The 19,949-nt window shown below is 33.6% G+C and overlaps 1 protein-coding gene across 1 annotated transcript in view; it reads right to left on the bottom strand.

Moving 5' to 3' along the window:
• The window catches only part of GLRA3 (glycine receptor alpha 3), a 222,710-nt gene that overhangs the window by 78,778 nt on the left and 123,983 nt on the right, over positions 1-19,949 (bottom strand). The gene's annotated exons all lie outside the window — the stretch shown is intronic.

The following is a 19,949-nucleotide window of genomic DNA, read 5'->3' as shown; positions in this document are numbered from 1 at the left end:
CAAGAAAAAGAGAAAAAGGAGGTATTTTCATTTAAAAAATGAATTTATGAATTTCTAAATTTTTTTTGTTCTTTGGGAATCTAAAAAAAGGATGTTAAGTATCTATGGATATAATATTTGGTTCATTTAGTGAAAACTAGATGGCCTAGTTGTCTTATTTCACAAAGAGAGGCACATGGCATAGTCTGTTGAAAGCTGGACTCAGAGTCATATAGATTAAGCTTCAAGTCTCCTTTCTATTTGCATACTGGTTATTAAGTAATTTATTTACTCAGTGTTCTAAAGAACTGCCTAAGACAATAAGTTGTCAGTCTAATTATGGACTTTTTATACATAGAAGTTCCAAATACTGATGGAATCATATGTTTCTTATCCGTGATTCAAATTCTCTGAAGTATATCATTATGATAGCATGCAGGATGAAGAGTAGTTCAGTGGAAGTTACATTAATCAAAGTCTACTGTCCTTAGATGGTTATGTTGCCTGTGAGTTTCAGAAATGATTATATAGGTTTCAATAACTTGCCTATAGGTATTTAATGAAAAATCAAAAGAAACAATTTTGTTTTAGTATAACAATGAAATGGATCTGTTTGTAAAAGATATGTAAACAACCATTTTCTTCAATCAATTCTTTTGAAAGAAACCTATCAAACACTTAGTTATATATTATGTAAACTAAAAAACTAGTTGATTAGGTTCCTGGACCAGAATCAATTAATCTATAAGCATTTATTAAGCACTAATTACCTGACCCAATACTAAAAAATAGGAATTCAAAGAAAGGTAAAAAGAATTCCTGCTCTTAGGGAGCTTACATTTTAATAGACAAGACAGAATGCATCTAAAAGCATTACAGGCAGGAGGAGCAGTCAGTGAAAAGGTAGACAGATAGAGCTGAATCCTTTTGTGTTAGGAACAGCATGTAAACCACTATGGCTGGATCATTGAGGGATAGAAAGAGAAAGGGGCCTATCGGAAAAGGTCCAGTTATAAATTGGAGTATATATTTCCTTGCATAGGGAACCTTAGAGCTTTAATGTGGTAGAAGAGGGTAACAATTGGATCTCCTGTGCTTTAGAAAAATCACTTTGATAATATTGAAGACATTCAATGGGAGTGGGTTGAGATTTGAAGCAGGGAGACTTATTAGGAGTTTCTTTCAATAGTTCATGTGAAAAATGATCATGTTTCTGAGATTCTGAAAGAAGAACTCTACACAAGACCTGATTAGAAAATAAAAAAACATAATATTTAGCAATTGTGGCTATATAGTGTAATGAGAGCAAAGTCAAAGTTTTGATGTATGCTTAGATGATTGGGAGGATGGGGTATGCTCAAGAGAAATAGAGAAGCTTAAAAGAGGGTAGAATTTGACAGGAGATAATGATACATGACTTAAATATTGTAAAGGGAACAAAGGAGAAAATTATAGCTAACATAAGCATAGTGCTTTAAGTTTTTCAGAATATCTCACAAATATATGATTTTATCTTGATAATGGTAGGTCCACATTGCAGATGTAGAAACCAAAACACAGATTGGTTTTGACTTGCCACTTTCACACAGCTAGTAAAATGTTTGAAGTTAGGTTTCAACACACATCTTCTGACTCCAGATTGACATGCCAGGAAATTAGGCGTTCCAGTGAATAGCATGTAGTACTTGAAGTCAGGAAAACTTGAGTTCAAATTCAGCTTCAGGCACTTGCTTTTTGCTTCTTTTAAGTCTCAGTATTTCAGTTCCCTTATCTACAGGGAAATGAGGATAATAATAGCAACTAACTCACATTGTTATGACTATGACCTGTGCTTTGCAAACTTTAAAGTGCCATGTAAATATCAGTAATTAACAATCATTATTATTGTTATTATTAAATATGCCAATTAGATGCCTGCAGAGGTAAGAAAATTGTCCATAGTTGAGTTCTGTTATTAAACCTAAAAATTCTATTTCCTTGCAAGCATAGGCATATCTTTTGTTTCCTTAAAAAAGTGGAAATGTTACTGTTATGGGAAATGTTCACTGAAAAAACATTTAGCTCCAAAGTGATTTAAAAAAAAACTGGCTCTAATTGACCATTGTTAATTGGTCATGGCTAATTGATCATGGTTAATGGTTTTGCTAATTAACAGGTAGTTTCAACAAGAAAAGTCAATTGAACAACCCTATGTAGAATAAATTAATTCATTTAATTAACAATTTGTGACTACCATGTTCAGATCTTGTGGAAGGCATTAGAGATAGATCACAGAGAGACTGCTCTTAAGAATCTTCCATTTTAATGATTGTGGAAAAGAATGTACACAATTAACCAAATGTCAGAATATATTAATTCTGAAAGATTATTTCAGATAAATTGTGCAAGAGGAATTTGAGGGGAGAAAGATTAATTTCCATTGAGTTGATGGGAGGCAGGTCAACTCCTTTAGAAAGGTGTCCCTTGAGATTGAGTTTGAAGGGAGTCATTTAAATGTGTAAATGGGAGAAGACAATTCATTCTCCAAATAGGAGACAATACAATAATGTTATTGCTAACATTTATTTGAGGCCTTAAGATTTGCAAAATATTTTACATATATTTTCTCATTTTGTCCTTACAAAAATTCTATGAGATAGTTGCTTTATTTTCATCTCCATTTTACAGATGGAGCTAATACTGAGGAAATGTAGGTGACTTGGTCATAGACACATAGTTGATGAGTTATCAAAAACAGATTTTGAACTCAGGTCTAACCATGACACCAAAATTACAAAAATAGAAGCAACAGAAAGAATCACTGTAACTGTTTAGAATATTTCAGATCTATTTCTGAATAGTTCATTCTGATGAATGGATGTGGTTACCTTAAATTATGTTTTCAGAATTTAATGAAAATAATTTCAACATTGGGGTATAATTAGCTAGGGTTGATCAGTTCATTTGGTTCATCAGGTTTTGGAATTGGAGCAAAATGAGACAAATCATAGTCCATTTAAAACTTAATTTTTAAAAATGGACTTACTTATTCATAACTGGAAGAAAACATTCAGCATAGAGGATCAATCTTCATTTAGCATTTAGAAGATACATTTGAACACAGTTTTCTTGTGCTGCTGCATATGCTGCTTAGTCATAATATGAATTCCATGGCATTATTAAAGAAAAGGAAATATGAATAATATATGAAATGAAAAAATATTTAAAATATTTAAAAGGAAGAGTTTCCAATTCTACCCTACATGCCTCAGAATGAGAATGTTTCAGAGATATGATGTTCAACTTAACAAAAAAGTCAATTAATCCCTAAAAGATAAAATGCAAAATTAATCTCAAAAACATATTTGTTTCTATTCTACCCCACCCCCCCACCCCATAGTTCGAGAACAGAGAACTGCTGGTCTGTGATCTAAAACTTGAGAGAAGGGCTCTAGTGTTCATGTTCTAACTGTTTTTTGGACTCAGATGAGCAGAAGTTACATTGATATCTTGAATTTTAGTCATAGGATATAATTAAATCTCAATTAAATTTTTTTCAGAAAAATATTTACTTGCTATTTCTGGGACAGAACTTCAGAATATTGTTCCTACTAAAAGGTCTAAAAAATCTATGAACAAATTTTGCTTATAATTCTAGTCTCTATTCTAAAACTGTAAAGGAGGGGGAAAAGAATGGAAACAAACACATTTCTGAGTCTAATTTTCTGTTTCCTCTTACAGGGATTAATAGCCTTTTTTTGTTAAATTGACACAGCTCTGCAATAGTCTCATCTGGAAGTTAGTATGGTAGAATAGGAAACTCTTCATGTCCTTTTAAATATTTTTTTCATTTTATGTATTATTCATATTTCCTATAAAAGTAAATGAAATGACTTTCTTGAAAGTGAAAATTTATGTCATCTGCTTTCGTCAATGAAATGGGTCCTAAGTTCTTTCATTTTTCTTGCAACCATCATGACTCATCTTTTACTTTTTAGGATAAACATAGGAATCTCAATTTTTTTTGAGAATTATTCATGAAAAACCATCCTCTCCCCACCACCATTCCTTCAGCGTTCTCTGTTTCATCATTTAGAGATGGCAGCTGGCGTCTTGTCTCAAATCTTGGCAATATTTTAACTCCTTAATTTTTTTTTTCTTTTAGCTCCAGACCTGGGATTTTCATGGTGAACTGAATCATATATATATTGGTATACTTCTTGCCTCTAAGCTTTAGATTTATTGATCTTTTCAGGCTCTAATTACTCTATGTGTCAGAGGAAGAATACAACTTCTGATTCCAAGACTGGTCATTTATTAATAACAGTAGTCTCTGGCTCAGTTGTCTTTCATTTAATTGGCATTTATAAAATTAGAATGTGAGAGTTTCAGAGGATATTATAATATGGACAGGTTAAATATACTCATATTGGCCCAGTTTTAGATAATGCAACATTTATGATTATCTTTGAATGGAATAAAAATTGTATTAACTCCTTACTTTCTTTGTATCTTACAAATAATGTTCTAAAATTAAAATTTCAATAACTAGAGGGAAGAATGAGCATTTATTAAGAACCCATTCTGTGCTAAGATCTTTACAAATAATCATTAGATCTTTACAAAAACCCTGGGAAGTTGGTTCTATTGTTCTCCCACAGAGCCAATAAGTGCTTGAGGACAGATTTGAACTCAAACTTACCCTTAGTGGAGGTACACTGTTCTATTCACTATGTCACCTAACAGTCTAATGGAGGAAATGGAGCTATAGATTACAACTATAAGAAGAAATTCATTTTACCTTTATATAATTGTAAATTGTAAATTATTTAATTGCAAATTCAATTATTTAATTATTTAATTACAAATACTCTGCCAAGTTAACTCACATTTCTGAATGTTTCCTGATTTGTAAAATAAGGAGAATTGGACTAGATGGCTTCCAGTTCTAAATTTATGATTCCATGATGTAAATAATGTTATCAATCAATGAATGCAGTTCTCTTTATTTGAAGGAGTTGTGACTTGGAGACAGAGCTAAAGGTGTAGTAAAAGCAGGAAACTGCCTGAACTCTCTCCTCAAAATACCTTTAAATAATCACTAAACAAATTCTAGAGTGGCAGAATCTATAAAGGGAAGGAATGAAACAATTTTCCAGACCAAAAAACTACTAAGAATGTTAGCAGGAAAAGTCTATTGCACCAGGGTAAGAGAGGAGCATTGTCCAGTACAGGGTGCACCAGTGTAGACCTGACCCCAGAAAACTAAGAGTAGAAGTCATTGAATCAAGGCAACAGATTTCTGGAACTCTCAGTTCTCAGATGGTAAAAGAAGATAAATAGCTGGTCAGAAGATTGAAAGGTCTCTTGGCTAGTGTTGAGTCAGAACTCCGTTGCTTTGCCCATATTTGGATTGGTGGCAGTCCAAGAACAAGAAGGAGTAGTAGAACCCTAGAGCTTGCAGCCTTGGGGGATCTGGGACCTACCCTCTTCACAATTCCATGGAAGAAGAGAGTGCATGTGGTTGCTCATAGACCAGAGCACAGAGCAGGAGTATACCTTTCATCAAATCATATCTCCATGAAAGAATAAAAAATTTACAATATCTCTGAAGTATCTCTGACAATAGATGCACAAAACTGTTGAAGTTTGGGACTGTGCATTTTCAACCCTGGAAGCAGAGGCCTACTTTAACAAAAAGTTAAAATCAAGTACTAGCCTGAGAAAATGAGCAAACAAATAGGAAAAAAATCTGACTATAGAAAGTTACTATCAAGACATACTCAGGTTGTCTTCCTTTGAGAAATCAGTCTGCTCCTGGGGAACATGATCCCCCAAAGTAAATACTTTCATTTGAAATGGAAAAAATATAGTTCCTATAGCTAAAGTTCTTCTTATATCCAAAACTTCTAAGAAAACTATGAATTGGTCTCAGGTCATGGGAGAATTTAAAAAGGACTTTGAAAATCAAGTTAGAGAAATAGATGATAAATTGGGAAGAGCAATGAGAGTGATTAAAGAAAATGAAAAAAAGACTTGAAACTTGTTAAAGTAGACACAAAAGAAAATACTGAAGAAATTAACAACTTAAAAACAAGACAAGGCCAAGAGGTATAAGAGATACAAAAAGTCAGTGAGAAGAATGTCTTAAAAAGTACAGTTGGTCTAATGGAAAAGTATATACCAAAGCTCACTGAAGAAAATATAATTCTTTAATAGTTAGAATTGAGTAATTAGAAACTGACTCCATTAGACATCAATGAAAAAATATGATAAAACTAAAAGACTGAAAAAAAGAAGACAACATGAAATATCTCATTGGAAAAAAAGCAACTTACTTGGAAAAAAAGATCTAGAAGAGATAATTTTAAAATTATTGGATTATTTGAAAGCTATTATCAGGAAAAAAAGTCTAGACATCATATTTCAAGAAATTCTCAAGGATAATTGCTAATTGATATTCTAGAACCAGAGGGGAAAATAAAAATTGAAAGTATCCAATTATTCACTACTGAAAGATATTACAAAAAAGAAAACTACCAGTAATATTATAACCAAATTCCCAGCTCAAGGAGAAAATACTGCAAGTAACCGGAAAGAAACAATTCGAATATTATGGAGTCACAGTCAGAATTACACAAGATTTAGTCAGTTAGAATAACACAAGATTTAGCAGCTTCTGTATTAAGAGATCAGAGGGCTTGAATATTCTGGAAGACAAAATAACTTGGAATACAACCATGAATCAATCATCCAGCACAACTGAGTGTACTCATACAAGGGAAAAGAGAGATTCAATGAAATAGGGAACTTTTAAATTTTCCTGATTAAAAGATCAGAGTTGAATGAAAAATTTGACTTTCAAATACAAGACTCAAGAGAAGCACAAAAAGTTAAACATGAAAGGGAAATCATAAGGGACTTGGTAAGTCTATTCATCCATAGAAGATGATGCCGGTAACTCATAAGGACTTTCTCATTATTAAGGCAATTAGGAGTGTATATATTCGGAGAGCAAACATGGGAACTGAATATGGAGAGACAGAGGGAGAGAGAAAATAGAATAAAAGGAGTGGTATAAGATGGAGGATAGTGTAATTATCAATACAAACTGTGAAAAATATTTGAAGCAAATTAAGGGTTCATTTTTCAAATATATAGGGAACTGAGTAAAATTTATAAAAATAAGAGCAATTTCCCAATTGATGAATGACCAAAGTTATGAACAATTTTCAGATGAAGTTATCAAAGCTATACATGTCTATGAAAAAATGCTTTAACTCATTATTGATTAGAGAAATGCAAATTTAAACAATTCCAAGGCACTATAATGGGAAGGAAAATGACAAATGTTGGAAAGGATGTGGGAAAAATGAGACAAAATATATTGGTGGTAAGTTGTGAACTGATTCAAACATTCTGTAAAATAATTAGCTATAAAACTATGCACACACTTTGACAGTAATTTCACTACTAGGACTGTATTCAAAAAGAGATCAAAACAAAAATTACAAGGTCCTCTATATACCAAAATTTTTAAAGTAGTTCTTTTCTTATGGATAAGAATTGGAAATTGAGGGAATGCCCATTAATTGGAGAATGACTGAACAAATTATAGTTTGTGATTATGAGGCCATACTATTCTGTTATAAGAAATAATGATCTCAGAAAAACCTAGACTCACATGAGTTGATACAAAGTTAAATATATTCTGTACAAATTAATAGCAATATTATAAGATGATCAGCTGTGAATTGCATAGTTATTTTCAACAAGACAACTCAAAAGAATTTATGATGAAGGATGCTATCTATCCCCAAAGAGAGAAATGATGGTTTCTGAATATTGAGTAAAGCATCCATTTTTAAAATTAATTTTTCTTGAGGGTTTTTGTTTATTTTCTTTCACAAGATTACTATTATGGAAATGGTTTACATGACTGGGGATTGAGGAAGAGAGCTCAAAGTGTTAGAAATTATTTTTACATAAAACATGGGGGTAAAGGTGGGTTGACATTTGGAGTCAGAAAAACCTGGGCTTAAATCCTCAGCTACTTGACAGCTTGGCAAACATTTTATATGTCTCAGATTCTTTATCTGTAAAATAAAGAGTTTTTCCAGTTTACCCCACTCCATTTCTTTTCAACTCTAAATCTATTATCTTCACCAGGACTTCTGGATTGGAGCTAAGATGGTTGTGGGAAGCTAGCATACTCTCATAACTTTTCCCCCATACAATGTTAAATGAAGCATCTACACAGACATTAAATCTATGGATTCCACTAAAAAAAGGGTCAAAGCAAGTTTTCAATCATAGGCATTGTGGAGGATCTTTAGTGAAAGTCCATCTCTTCTGGGAAAAAGAGAAGTGAAACAGGAAAGCCAGTGAGAAGTTTCTAGTCACAGTGCAGCCCCAGCCCAGTGGCTAGACAGAAGCACATGTCTTGATGGGTCAGTAAAAAACTAGCAGGGAAGGTCTCATCCCAAGTCAAAATCTGAATCCTGGGAATATTGAGGCAAAAACCTGGGTTGAGGCAACAAGCTGCATAGGCAGAGCCTGGACACAAAGGAGGAAACAAACACCTGGACTATATAGGCAACATCTTGGTAAATGAATATTCAGGGATCAGACCTCCAGCCCCAGCACAAATAGTCAGATTTATACTCCTTATACCCAGGATCAGAACTCAACTATTAAAATAAACAAAAACCCCCCACAAAAAACCTGTAGAAAGTTGCTATTTAGATGGAGAAGATAAAATGTCATGTCAGAAGAAGAAAGCAGTAACAAATTACCTACTTGGGAAGTCTCAAAGGAGTTTCTAAATTGGATTCAAATCTAACACCTCATGGAAGAGCTTAAAACAGATTTTAAAAATCAAAGAAAAGAGGAAGAAGAAACATGGAAAAAAAAATTTGAGCCAAGCAAGAAAATTATGAAAAAGTAATCAATTCTTTTAAAAGAAAAATACCAGTTGGAAAAAAGAATGTAACATCAAAAGTAAAATTGATCAATTGGAAAAGGAATACAGGGAATACAGCTAAAAAGTATAATTAACTAACTGGAAAAAGAAAACAACTCATTTAAAAGAAAATAAACCCACTTGAAAAGAAAACAACAAAAAAACTAACTGAAGAAAATAAAACCCTATAGATTAGAATTAGAAAAATAGAAACTAGTGAATATGTGAGACACCAAGATTCCATCAAACAAAATCAAATGACTTAAAAAATTGGAGAAAATATAAAGTATCTTTTAGGAAAAAAACAATGACCTGGAAACTAGATCCAGGAGAGATAATTTATCAATTATTGATTTTGAAGAAAACCTAGATCAAAAGAGAGGATAGAAAAAATCTTTCAGGAAACTATAGTGTAAAATTGTCTGAATGTACTAGATCACACAATTGAAATTGCCTTTGAAAGAATATACAGAGCACCTCTGGAAAGAGACCCAAGGATAAAAAATCCAAGGTCTATATAGCCAAATTCAGAATTCTCAAATAAAAAGAAAATATTGTCACCAGCCAAAAAGAAGAAATTTAAATATAAAGAAAGCACAATCAGAATTACACAGGACTTATTAGCTTCAACATTAAAGGACTGGGGGGCTTGAAACATCATATTTCACAGGGCAAAGGATTTTGGATTACAATCAAGAATTTAATGTCCTGTAATGTAAAATTCAATATATTCTGTCAGGGAAAAGATGAATTTTCAGTGAAATAGAGGACTTCCCAAATTTTGTGAACTGAACAGAAAATTCAATCTTCAAATATAATACTCAAGAAATGCATGAAAAAAAATAAATGGAAAGGGGAACAAGTGGTAATCAGGAACGTTTGATTGTATATATTGTGTATATATATACATATATATATATATCCCCATAAGGGAAGATAATACTTTAATACTTTTAACACTTGAAAAATGTAATTCTCTTATGACAGTAAAAGGGTTGAATATAATTGAAGGGATTGTATTTGGTATGTTTAGTTCTTGTCCTTCATAATTGAAGACCAAAATGATATCACTATGTCTGAGAAAATTATAGTGTGTCTAAATATGGCTGATAAGACCAATACAAGTTCAGAATGCTGTACCATAGGTCAGGCACAAATAGTCCAGGTGAACATCTGGGATGTTAATTCTAAATTTATGTGTCTCATGCTTCCTTTGAGCTACTTTAATTCTGCCTTGCTCATAGGACTCAGCACTTTCTCTGATGAGGGCACCCTATGCTGGGTGGTCCTGTGTCTGTTTCCCATGCCTTACAATCAATTCTCTAAAGCTTTTAAGAGAGACTTGCAGGCAGTACCAGTACTTAAAGTAGTAGAGGCTTTAGTCATAATTTAATCAGAAGTGACCTTACTTTATTAGGTAAGGAGGGTTGCAGGTGCAGAGGATGGGAGCTTCCTTAAACGGTTAGGACATTGGGTGGCTAGGTGGCGTAGTGGATAAAGCACTGGACTTGGAGTCAGGAGTACCTGGGTTCAAATCTGGTTTCAGACACTTAATAATTACCTAGCTGTGTGGCCTTGGGCAAGCCACTTAACCCCATTTGCCTTGCAAAAACCTAAAAAAAAGGTTAAGACATAAAGGGTTACGAAAGTGATCTTGACTTAATCCATACTTTAATTAATGAAGGTTTTAGTACAATGGGTGGTATGCTAAAGGGACATAAAGTGTACATGATACTTTGTTTGGAGAGGATTGTAAGGTTCTTGTTGGAGTGCTATAGAGAAGAAGGGATAAAGAGTATACTTAGAAGGACAGGATACAAACATATCTTTAAGAAATTTTAGTTTGCTTGATGCTTTGGCTATAATTGGAAGGAATGGATTTGGTAGGGGGGTAGAAATGATTCATGAAATGATTTGGCTTTCCATGAGTCTTTGACTCTAGAGGATTATGTGTCCAAGGAGGTTAATGGAAAAGAGGTAAAATAGAAAATGATTATAAATTGATGTGATTTATGACTCCTGAGAAGCATATTTCTAATGAAACAGAAGAGGGGAGGGTACTTAGTGACCAAGAGGCAATGCTGCTTATCAATCAATCAATCAAGCAATCAACCCTTGAGAATAGTTCTATCAGGACAGATGAAAGGAGAATATTTTAGAAAAAGGGGATGTAAATACAAGACAGGGTTAAAACAATAAAGCCATAAAAAAAGAAGGACTATACTAGAAGACTAGGAATTATTGTATAAACAATACCAGGTGAAGAGGCACAAAGAGAGGGAATAACATAATTTCCAAATCAGTTTAAAAATCTATCCTACCCTACAGAGAAGAAGGGATGGGGGAAGAAAGGGGGAAAAAGTGGAAGAATATGAAAGTTGATAAAATGGAAGAAAAAGCAAAAAATGAAAGTAATATGTAATGAAAGTAAAAGTAAAAAAGTAAAAGAAAAAAGAAAAAATGAAAGTAAATATAAAAGAAAAGTTAAAAGGAAGAGGGAGCAAAATACTGGTGAGGAAGATTAAGAGGAAAGGAAAGAGAAAAGTAAAAATGGGGAAAACATAGCATGGGAGGGAAATAAAGAATTAATAACTTACTGTAAATGTGAATGGGATGAACTCTACCATGAAAGGAAAGCAGATAGCAGAATGGATTAAAAACCATAATCCTACGATATGCTGATTACACTAAACATATTTGAGTCAGAGAGATACTAGGATTTTATTTTCTTCAGTTAGCTTTTGTGTACTCCTTTTCTAGTTGGTAATTTTGATTGATTTTTTTTGTCCTTCATTTTCAAAGAATACCACATCAGGTAGGTGATACCATGGCAAACATATGAATTGGATTTGAATGGGGGGGGGTGATGTGCTAAGTCACCAGTCTCACTTTCTCCACTGGAGTCAGATATGAATCAGGACAACGGGAGATGGCCCTGGATATGAGGCAATCAGGGTTAAGTGACTTGCCTAAGGTCACACAGCAAGTGTGACCAGTCCAGTATTTGAGGCCAGATTCAGACTCCTGTCCTTCTGACTCTATGACCAGTGTCCTATCTACTGTGACATCTAGCTGCCCCATGGAACTATTTCAATTAAAGGGACTCTCTGGGTTTATAAGTAAAAACTTATATAACAGGAACTTATTTATGAAGGGAATCCTTTAGGAAGATGTGCGGTTAACTCTACTTTTAAATGAGTTGTTTACTTTTCCAGTTGGATGATTTTATTTTTTGATGAGTTATAATTCTTTTCCAGGTGGACATATTTTCTATTAAAGGACCTGATTTCTTCAGTCAAATTTTTATAATTCTCCTGCATAGTTCTCATTTCTTTTTTCCATTTTTCCTCTTCCTCTCCTTCAGTTTTAAAAACTATTTTTAAGCTTTTCCATGAGGTTTTGGATTTGAGTGCAATTTAACTCCTTTGAGACTTCCCTTTTTGGTTCTTATTGAGATGGCATTTTTATCATCTCTAGCTGAAAAGTAGCTTTCTATGGTTTAGTGCTCTTTTGGGTTTTTTTTTTTGCTCATGTTAATAGTTGAGCTCTTTTCCTGGGTATAGTCTCAAGCTTTTTGTGCTAGGGCAGAGATCTGGTCCCTGACTTATCACTTTCCAAGGTGCTGCCTGTGTAGCCCAGGTATTGTCTATGTAGTGTTATGGTTCCTCCATAGACCTGTCAGTTGCCCCAGTGTTCCCAGGATCAGACTCACTTTAGAGTTGGGACCTTCTCTGCTGGCCCTCTATTTAGCTGAGCTGTACCTGGGCTGTACTATGACTTGAAGCCCCTTTCTGGCTTTCCTTTTCTCTTATCTAGCTTCTCCTAGCCCATAGAAGGGGCTCTACTTCCTCTTCTCCTCCACTGAAGATCCTCCATGATGTCTAGGGTTGAGAGCTTGTTTTGCTCTTTTTTTTTAGTGGTATCTGTAGCTTTAATGCCATGTAGTGGTTTCATTCAGTGTAGTGTAGTGTAAGGAAAAGATCAGGGAACATGCCAACTTCACAATGCTATCTTGGTTCTGAACTAAAAGTCCTAGATACTCAAAAATCTTTATACAAATGAAATAGCCTTTTTATTACTGAAAATGACCTTTTCCTGCTTGACACATGCTCATGTTGGTCCCTAACAGTAGCTATCTTTTTAATAGGAAAAAAAAGAATGACAGTGAATACCATACCTTTGTTGAATGTTGAGTATCACTTCTCTGCTTGACAGTCTTTAGTAAAACACTGCAATCTATTCCCTTTTAATTCTTAACTTATATTTTAAACCTCCCTTTTCCATTTTGAGTTGTTTTCTACTGGTTCACCAGTTCTTTTCTTTTCATTCAAAAACCCATGCATACTTTTGCTCTATAGCTTGAAGACAGATTCAATCTAAAGGAGGATATTATCTACACCTACTCCTTCCTGTCCTACAACTCCATGTCTTTCAATTCTCTCAAATAAGGTAGGATTGTGGTAATAAAAATAGCCTTGCAATATATATTAGTATGCTGTACCACTTAAAAGAGTGAAATTTTTTGGATTGAAAGTCACAATTTTTAATACCTTCTTATAGAGTTTATGTAGGAAAATTCAATGCATGAAAATATCATAAAGGCAAAAGCAGAATTGTCCTTTAATAGAATGCTAAGATTCTTATGAAGGATTTTAAATAATGTTGAATTCTTAGAGATGACAAAACTTTCCTGTTTCTACAAATAATCATGATAGTGAATTTAAAATACTATTTTATATACAAAGCATTTTTGTTGGTTTACTCTTTAGCTCTATTCCCCACAACTTCCCCCATTTCCAATTTCCTCCTAGATTTATAGGAACCTCAGATTGAATTTATTAAATACTATACTCATCCTCTTTCTTCAAAATCTGCTTTTTTATTCTGCCTTTTTTCAACTATTTTGGATAAGAGCATTATGACTCTCAAGGAACAAGACACTTATTAGCCTATTTTCTCATCTGTAAAATGAGTTGGAGAAGGAAATTTCTCTAGTATCTTTGTCAAGAAAATAGTAAATAGGGTCATAAAGAGTTAGATATGACTGAAAAACATAAACAAAACTGATTTTATATCTATATCCATCTATTTATCCATCTGCCTGTCTATTTTTCTCTCTTGACTTTCTTCTGTTCTCTTCATTGCAGCAGCAACAACAAAAGATGCCTAGAAGATCCTCTTTTCTTGCAAGTTTTCTAACGCATTTCCAAACTCTCAAGTCTACAAAGGCTTACATAGTTACTGCTTTGAATAATACTAACTAAAATTTATATAGTACTTTGTGTTTCAGTTAGTACATATATTATTTCATTTGAGCCTCCCAAAACCCTGAGAGGCAACTGCTATTATTATCTCTATTTTACAGATGAGGAAAGCGAGCCTGTTGAGTTAAGTGACTTGCCAGTGTCATAAAACTAACAAGAGTATCAAGGAGAATTCAAAGTCAGGAAATTCTGACTTTATCCATTATGTCACCTAATTCCTAAATTACAGCTCTGAGAATGTTCCAACCCAGCCCCAACTCCATCACCCATCAACCATGCTTCTCCATACCTAGGAAATGCCATCCAAAGTTTTTAGTGTTATAACTAAAGCCCCTCATTTGATTTCCATCTACCTTTGAAATCTTACCTTCTCTGATTGCCTTTTTTCAGTCAAAATAGAAATTATTCAGTCAAACAGAAACCATCTTGAAATACATTTTGTTGCTTCCAGGTCTTAGCTCAAATTGTTCATTCCACTTAAAATATCCTTCCCTATAATATTGATATATCAAAAGAGCACTTGTTTTTCAAGCTTTAGGATAAATATCACTTCCTCTAAGGAGTTTTCACTATTATATTTTGTCTATACCTTTAACTTTTTCATGGATTTTTCATATTCTTCTTCCCATTAAAAAGTCACAGAGGAAAGAGGAAATACCAAATATTTAGAAAAGTCACAGATCTTATTTTATTGGGTTACTCAGAAGACAACTCATTGGACACATTCTTAAAACAGTTTTAATAGTCACAGAACTGTTAGAATTATATAGGGATTTTAAGATCTCTGAGTGCATGTTGATTGGCTATAAATAATAACTGATGAGCAGAACAAAACATCACCTGAAAGGCTTTGCTTCAAAAAGTTTTTTTCCTATGTATAGTAGAAACTCATTGAAAATTCCTTGAATAATAAAACAAGAGTGATAACTTTGGCAAATTATCACCGTATGAAGTATAAAGTAATGTAATGTATGCTCAGCAGAGTAGTTTGCCATCATTATGAAGAATTCCCTGCTAAAATACAAATAGAAAATGAATTTACCATAAGTAGTCTCATTCACAAATAATTTGATGTTTATTACATCAAGTTTTGGGTGAGTAAAGAATAACCAATGGGCAGCTTATGCTGTCCATTGGCAGTCACACAGTGGTAGGAGAACTAGAGGAATGTCATCATATTAGTGGACCCTCTGTAGATGAAACACAGTCTATGAATAGATTGTGACAGCTAGGTAGATTGTATGTAGCTAGAACAATAGATATCAAGTTAGGAAGACCTGAGTTAGAATCCAGGCTCAGATACTATTAGCTGTGTTACTTTGGTCACATCACAATCTCAGATTGACTCAGTTTCTTCAATTCTGAAGGAGGAACAATAGTAGCATATGCCTCTCAGGATTATTGTGAGGATGAAATGAAATATTGTTTTTAAAGTGTGGTGCATAGTTGGTACTCTATAAATGCTAGCTACCATTATTTTTACTTATTATATTTGATTATATATTACATATATTACATTATATTCTCATTATTGATCAGATGATAATTCTTTCTTTGTTGTTTTCACACATATCTGAAATATAGTGCCATTAATTCACCAAGTCCATTTTGGCTTTCTTCTTTTGTTCCCTTAATATCTAAAATAAATAGAATGTAAGTAATTAATAAAATAATTTTTATAGGTTTGATTCTTTGTATCATCACAAAACCATAGTATCTCCAAAGGAGTCATTGATACTTATAGGAGAACTTGTATTCTCTTGGTGCATATAGAACAGGTATCAAACTGTTCATGAAATCATGCCAGGATGATATCGTTGAAAACCTGAATTGATAAGATGTTCAGTTATATTGAGAAAAGTAGTCTATATGGTATAACACCTAGAAATAAAGAAACAAAGAGATCTGGTTGCTGGCTTTGGTGTTACAGCTAATGGACTTTCTTGGACAAGAAGCTCCACCTTCCTAGATTCAATTTCCTTAACTGTAGAATGAGGCTTGGGAGAAAGGCAGCATGGTAGAGGGCAAAAAGTTTTCAATTTAAAGCTAGAAAATCTTTTTTGATTTTAAGTAAGTTGCTTAAACTCTATGCTTAAACACATGCAAAATTATTACATCAAATTCTGAGTAAGTAATAATCACCAGGCAGCCATGACTTCAATTTTCCTTCCTATTTTCCTTAGATCTGATCTTTTCTGAGGTCCCTTCCATTCTTATAATAATAATTCTAAGAATCTGCGTAAAATGCAATTGATTATTGTTTTCTCCTATTTGAGTGTGACATGGATATTTCTGTCCGTCTAATGAAGTATTTGGACCCCCCCCCCCCAATACCAGACTTAATAAAGACTAAAATGTATTTACTTGGTAATGACAGAGGGAGGAACATTTACTCTCTGCTCCAACCTCAAGCTATACTTATTAGGTTGAACTGAATTGTAAGCTACAGAGGGAAGTTGTGATATCTTATGCATCTTTGTATCCCTTGTATTGGCAGGTGCAGAACTTTGACTTTAAAAACACTCAAATGGGGGATAGAGCCAAGGTGGAAAAGAGAATCTAGGAAATTCCTTGAGCTCTTTTCAGTTTCCCTCAGTAAAGCATTAAGCAAGCCTTTAAATGTATTCTGTGACAGAATCCATAAAAAGACAGATTGGAGCATTATTCAGTTTAAGATATTTTGGAAGGACTTCAGGAAAGCTCTGATCCACTTGGGTTCAGGGGAGGAAGTAGTCGGAAGGGCAACACGAGGTCCTCAATTACTGTCCAATTCACCAAACTAAGGCCATAGATTCCAGTTCAGCCTCTGGGTTCAGCATGGAGGGCAAATTGGGAGGCTGCGTGGGTATGGCTAGACTGGGCAGTGTCAGGGCAATGGAGAATTTGCTAACACTGGAGATATGAAATACAAAAGTTTTGTGAATAGGCCATTGACCCCAAACCCAAGAAACTCTGGACAGTGCTCACTTCCTCCCCCCAACACCCACCCTGAGAGCTTTACCTTAAAAACCAAAAACTAGGTTTAAAATGAGTAAGAAATAAAAGGCAGCTCTAATTATAGAAAGCTACTACAGTGATAAGGAAGATCAAAACACCATTTCAGAAGAGGTCATTGGAAAAAAGGTATAAGTGTGAAGTCCCAGAGGGGAATAGGAGTTGCTCTTCAGCTCAAAATTCTTCTTGGAATAGATAAAAAATGATTTAAAAAATCAAGCAGAATAGTTGGTAAAAGAAATAAGATGTATATAAGAGAGGTTCAACAGCTTGAAAAGAGAAACACAAAAATTCACTGAAGAAAGTGACAATAATCAAAATACAATTAGGCAAATGGACAGAGGATATAATGTTTTAAAAATAAACCTGGGTAAATAAAAAATAGAAAACAATTTATTAAAAAATATTGCTTTAAAAATAGCATTGCCAGATGAAAAAAGGAGATGCAAAAGCTTAATGCAGAAAAATAATTACTTGAAAATTAGAATTGGGCAAGTGGAAGCTAATGACTTTTTGACACAAAAAGAATAAGTCAAGAAAATTTTTAAAAAAATGAGAAAAACAGAAAAAAATGTAAAATAGCTAATTTTGAAAAAAACAACTGACCTGAAAAAGAGATCCAGAAAAGATAATTTATGAATAATTGAATTACTTAAAAGCCATGATCAAAAAAAGAGCCTGGATAACATCTTTCAAGAAATCTTCAGGGTGGCTAGATGGCACAATGGATAGAGCACCGGCCCTGTAGTCAGGAGTACCTGAGCTCAAATCAGGCCTCAGACACTGTGTGACCTTGTACAAGTCACTTAATCCCATTACCTTGTAAAAAATAAAACAAAAAAAATCTTCAAGAAAAATTACCCAGGTTTCCTGGAATTAGAGGGTAAAATAGTAACTGAAAGAATCTATCAATCACCTCCAGAAAGGGATTACCAAATGAAAAGGCCAAGGAATATTGTAGCCAATTGCAGAATTATCAGGTCAAGGGGAAAATACTGGAAGCAACAAGAAACAATTCAAATATCAAGGAACCATAGTCTGTATGACATAGGACTTTGCAGCTTCATCATTAAAGGATGATCAGACTTAAAATAAGATATTTTGGAGGGCAAAGGACCTTAAATTAAACCAACTACCCTGAAAAATTGAGATTATTATTTCAGGGAAAATGATGGTTATTCAAATGAAAGAGGTGACTTACAAACTTTCCTCATAAAACCACGAATGTAAATGGAATGAACTCTCTCATAAAACAGAATCAGATAAAAGAGTGGATTAAAATGAATATTCTTCAATAGATTGCTTACAAGAAATATATTTGAAGCAGAGAGATACAAATAGGGTAAAGGTAAAAGTTAGAACAGAGTATATTATGCTTCAACTAAAGGAAAATAAGCAGGGGTAGTAATCCTGATCTCAGACAAAGCAAAGGCAAAACTAGACCTAACTAAAAGGGGTAAGGAAGGAAACTACATTTTCCTAAATAGTATTATGTGCAATGAAGTAATATCAGTACTAAATATAGAGGCACAACGTGGAACGGTATCCAAATTCTTAGAGAAGTTAAATGAGTTACAGAAAGATATAGAAAGCAAAACAAAACCTGCCTCTCTCAGAATTAGATAAATATAATCACAAAATAAGCAAGAAGAAAGTAAAAGAGTTGAATAGAATTTTAGAAAAGTTTGATATATATCTGGAGAAAAGTGAATGGGAATAGAAAGGAATACGCCTTTTTTCTCAGTGGCACATGGCACCTACTCAAAAACTGATTCCTTTAGAAATATAATGGTTTTCTTTTCTTTCACGATCAACCAAAGTGACAAATTAAAACACTGCATCAGACATGTAGCATGGGTTGTCTTTTCTTAGAATAATGTCATTGCAACCAGGAAGTGATTCTTATAAAATCTATAGTGATCTATTCCTCTAGTTCAATCATCTGCTCTTTTTTAAATTTACATTCAATTAATGTATCTTGCCCCCAGAAATGACATGAACTTTTTCTATCTTGTTTCAAAACAATTTGTTTGTTTTTTTCATTTATCTATTTATTTAGTTTAATCCTACAAATATTATGAAAAATATTTGGGCAAAATGGATAAAGTTTGCTCAAAATCAATCATCATTTTCTTACATGTAACTCTAAGCTAGAATCACAGAATTTCAGAATATAAAAGGTCCCCTGAAATGAAATTCATATCACTACAGAAATCTCCTTTACAACTTCCCCAATAACTGGCCATCTGATCTTTGAAGACCTCTAATGGAGAGCAATGAAACATAATGCCTTTTTCATCTACTCCCAACTCAATAGGACTATTTCTTTCAATGCTTTTCACAATTGCAAGACACCCTAATAACCAAGTAATCTTTGGTCTGGACACTCCTAACTTGTTAAAATTTCCTTCTAAAAAATGTGACACAAGAATTGAATAAAGTATTTAGATGTGGTCTGATAAGCACAAAGTACAATAAAATTTTCCACTTGTGACCTTGTGACCTTCTGGAAACCATGCTTTTTTTTTTTTTTTTTTTTTTTAGTTTTTAGTTTTTGCAAGGCAATGGGGTTAAGTGGCTTGCCCAAGGCCACTCAGTTAGATAATTATTAAGTGTCTGAGGTCAAATTTGAACTCAGGTACTCCTGACTCCAGGGCCGGTGCTCCATCCATTGCGCCACCTAGCCTCCCTGAAACCATGCTTTTCAATGAAGTATAAAACTGTATTCGTTTTCTTGGTTACTATGTTACACTGATAATTGATATGAAGCA

This window comes from Macrotis lagotis, chromosome 3, assembly GCF_037893015.1.
Source record: "Macrotis lagotis isolate mMagLag1 chromosome 3, bilby.v1.9.chrom.fasta, whole genome shotgun sequence".
Classification (NCBI taxonomy): domain Eukaryota; kingdom Metazoa; phylum Chordata; class Mammalia; order Peramelemorphia; family Peramelidae; genus Macrotis; species Macrotis lagotis.
The sequence above is the reverse complement of the archived record's forward strand: the minus strand, read 5'-3'. Positions and strand labels throughout refer to the sequence as shown.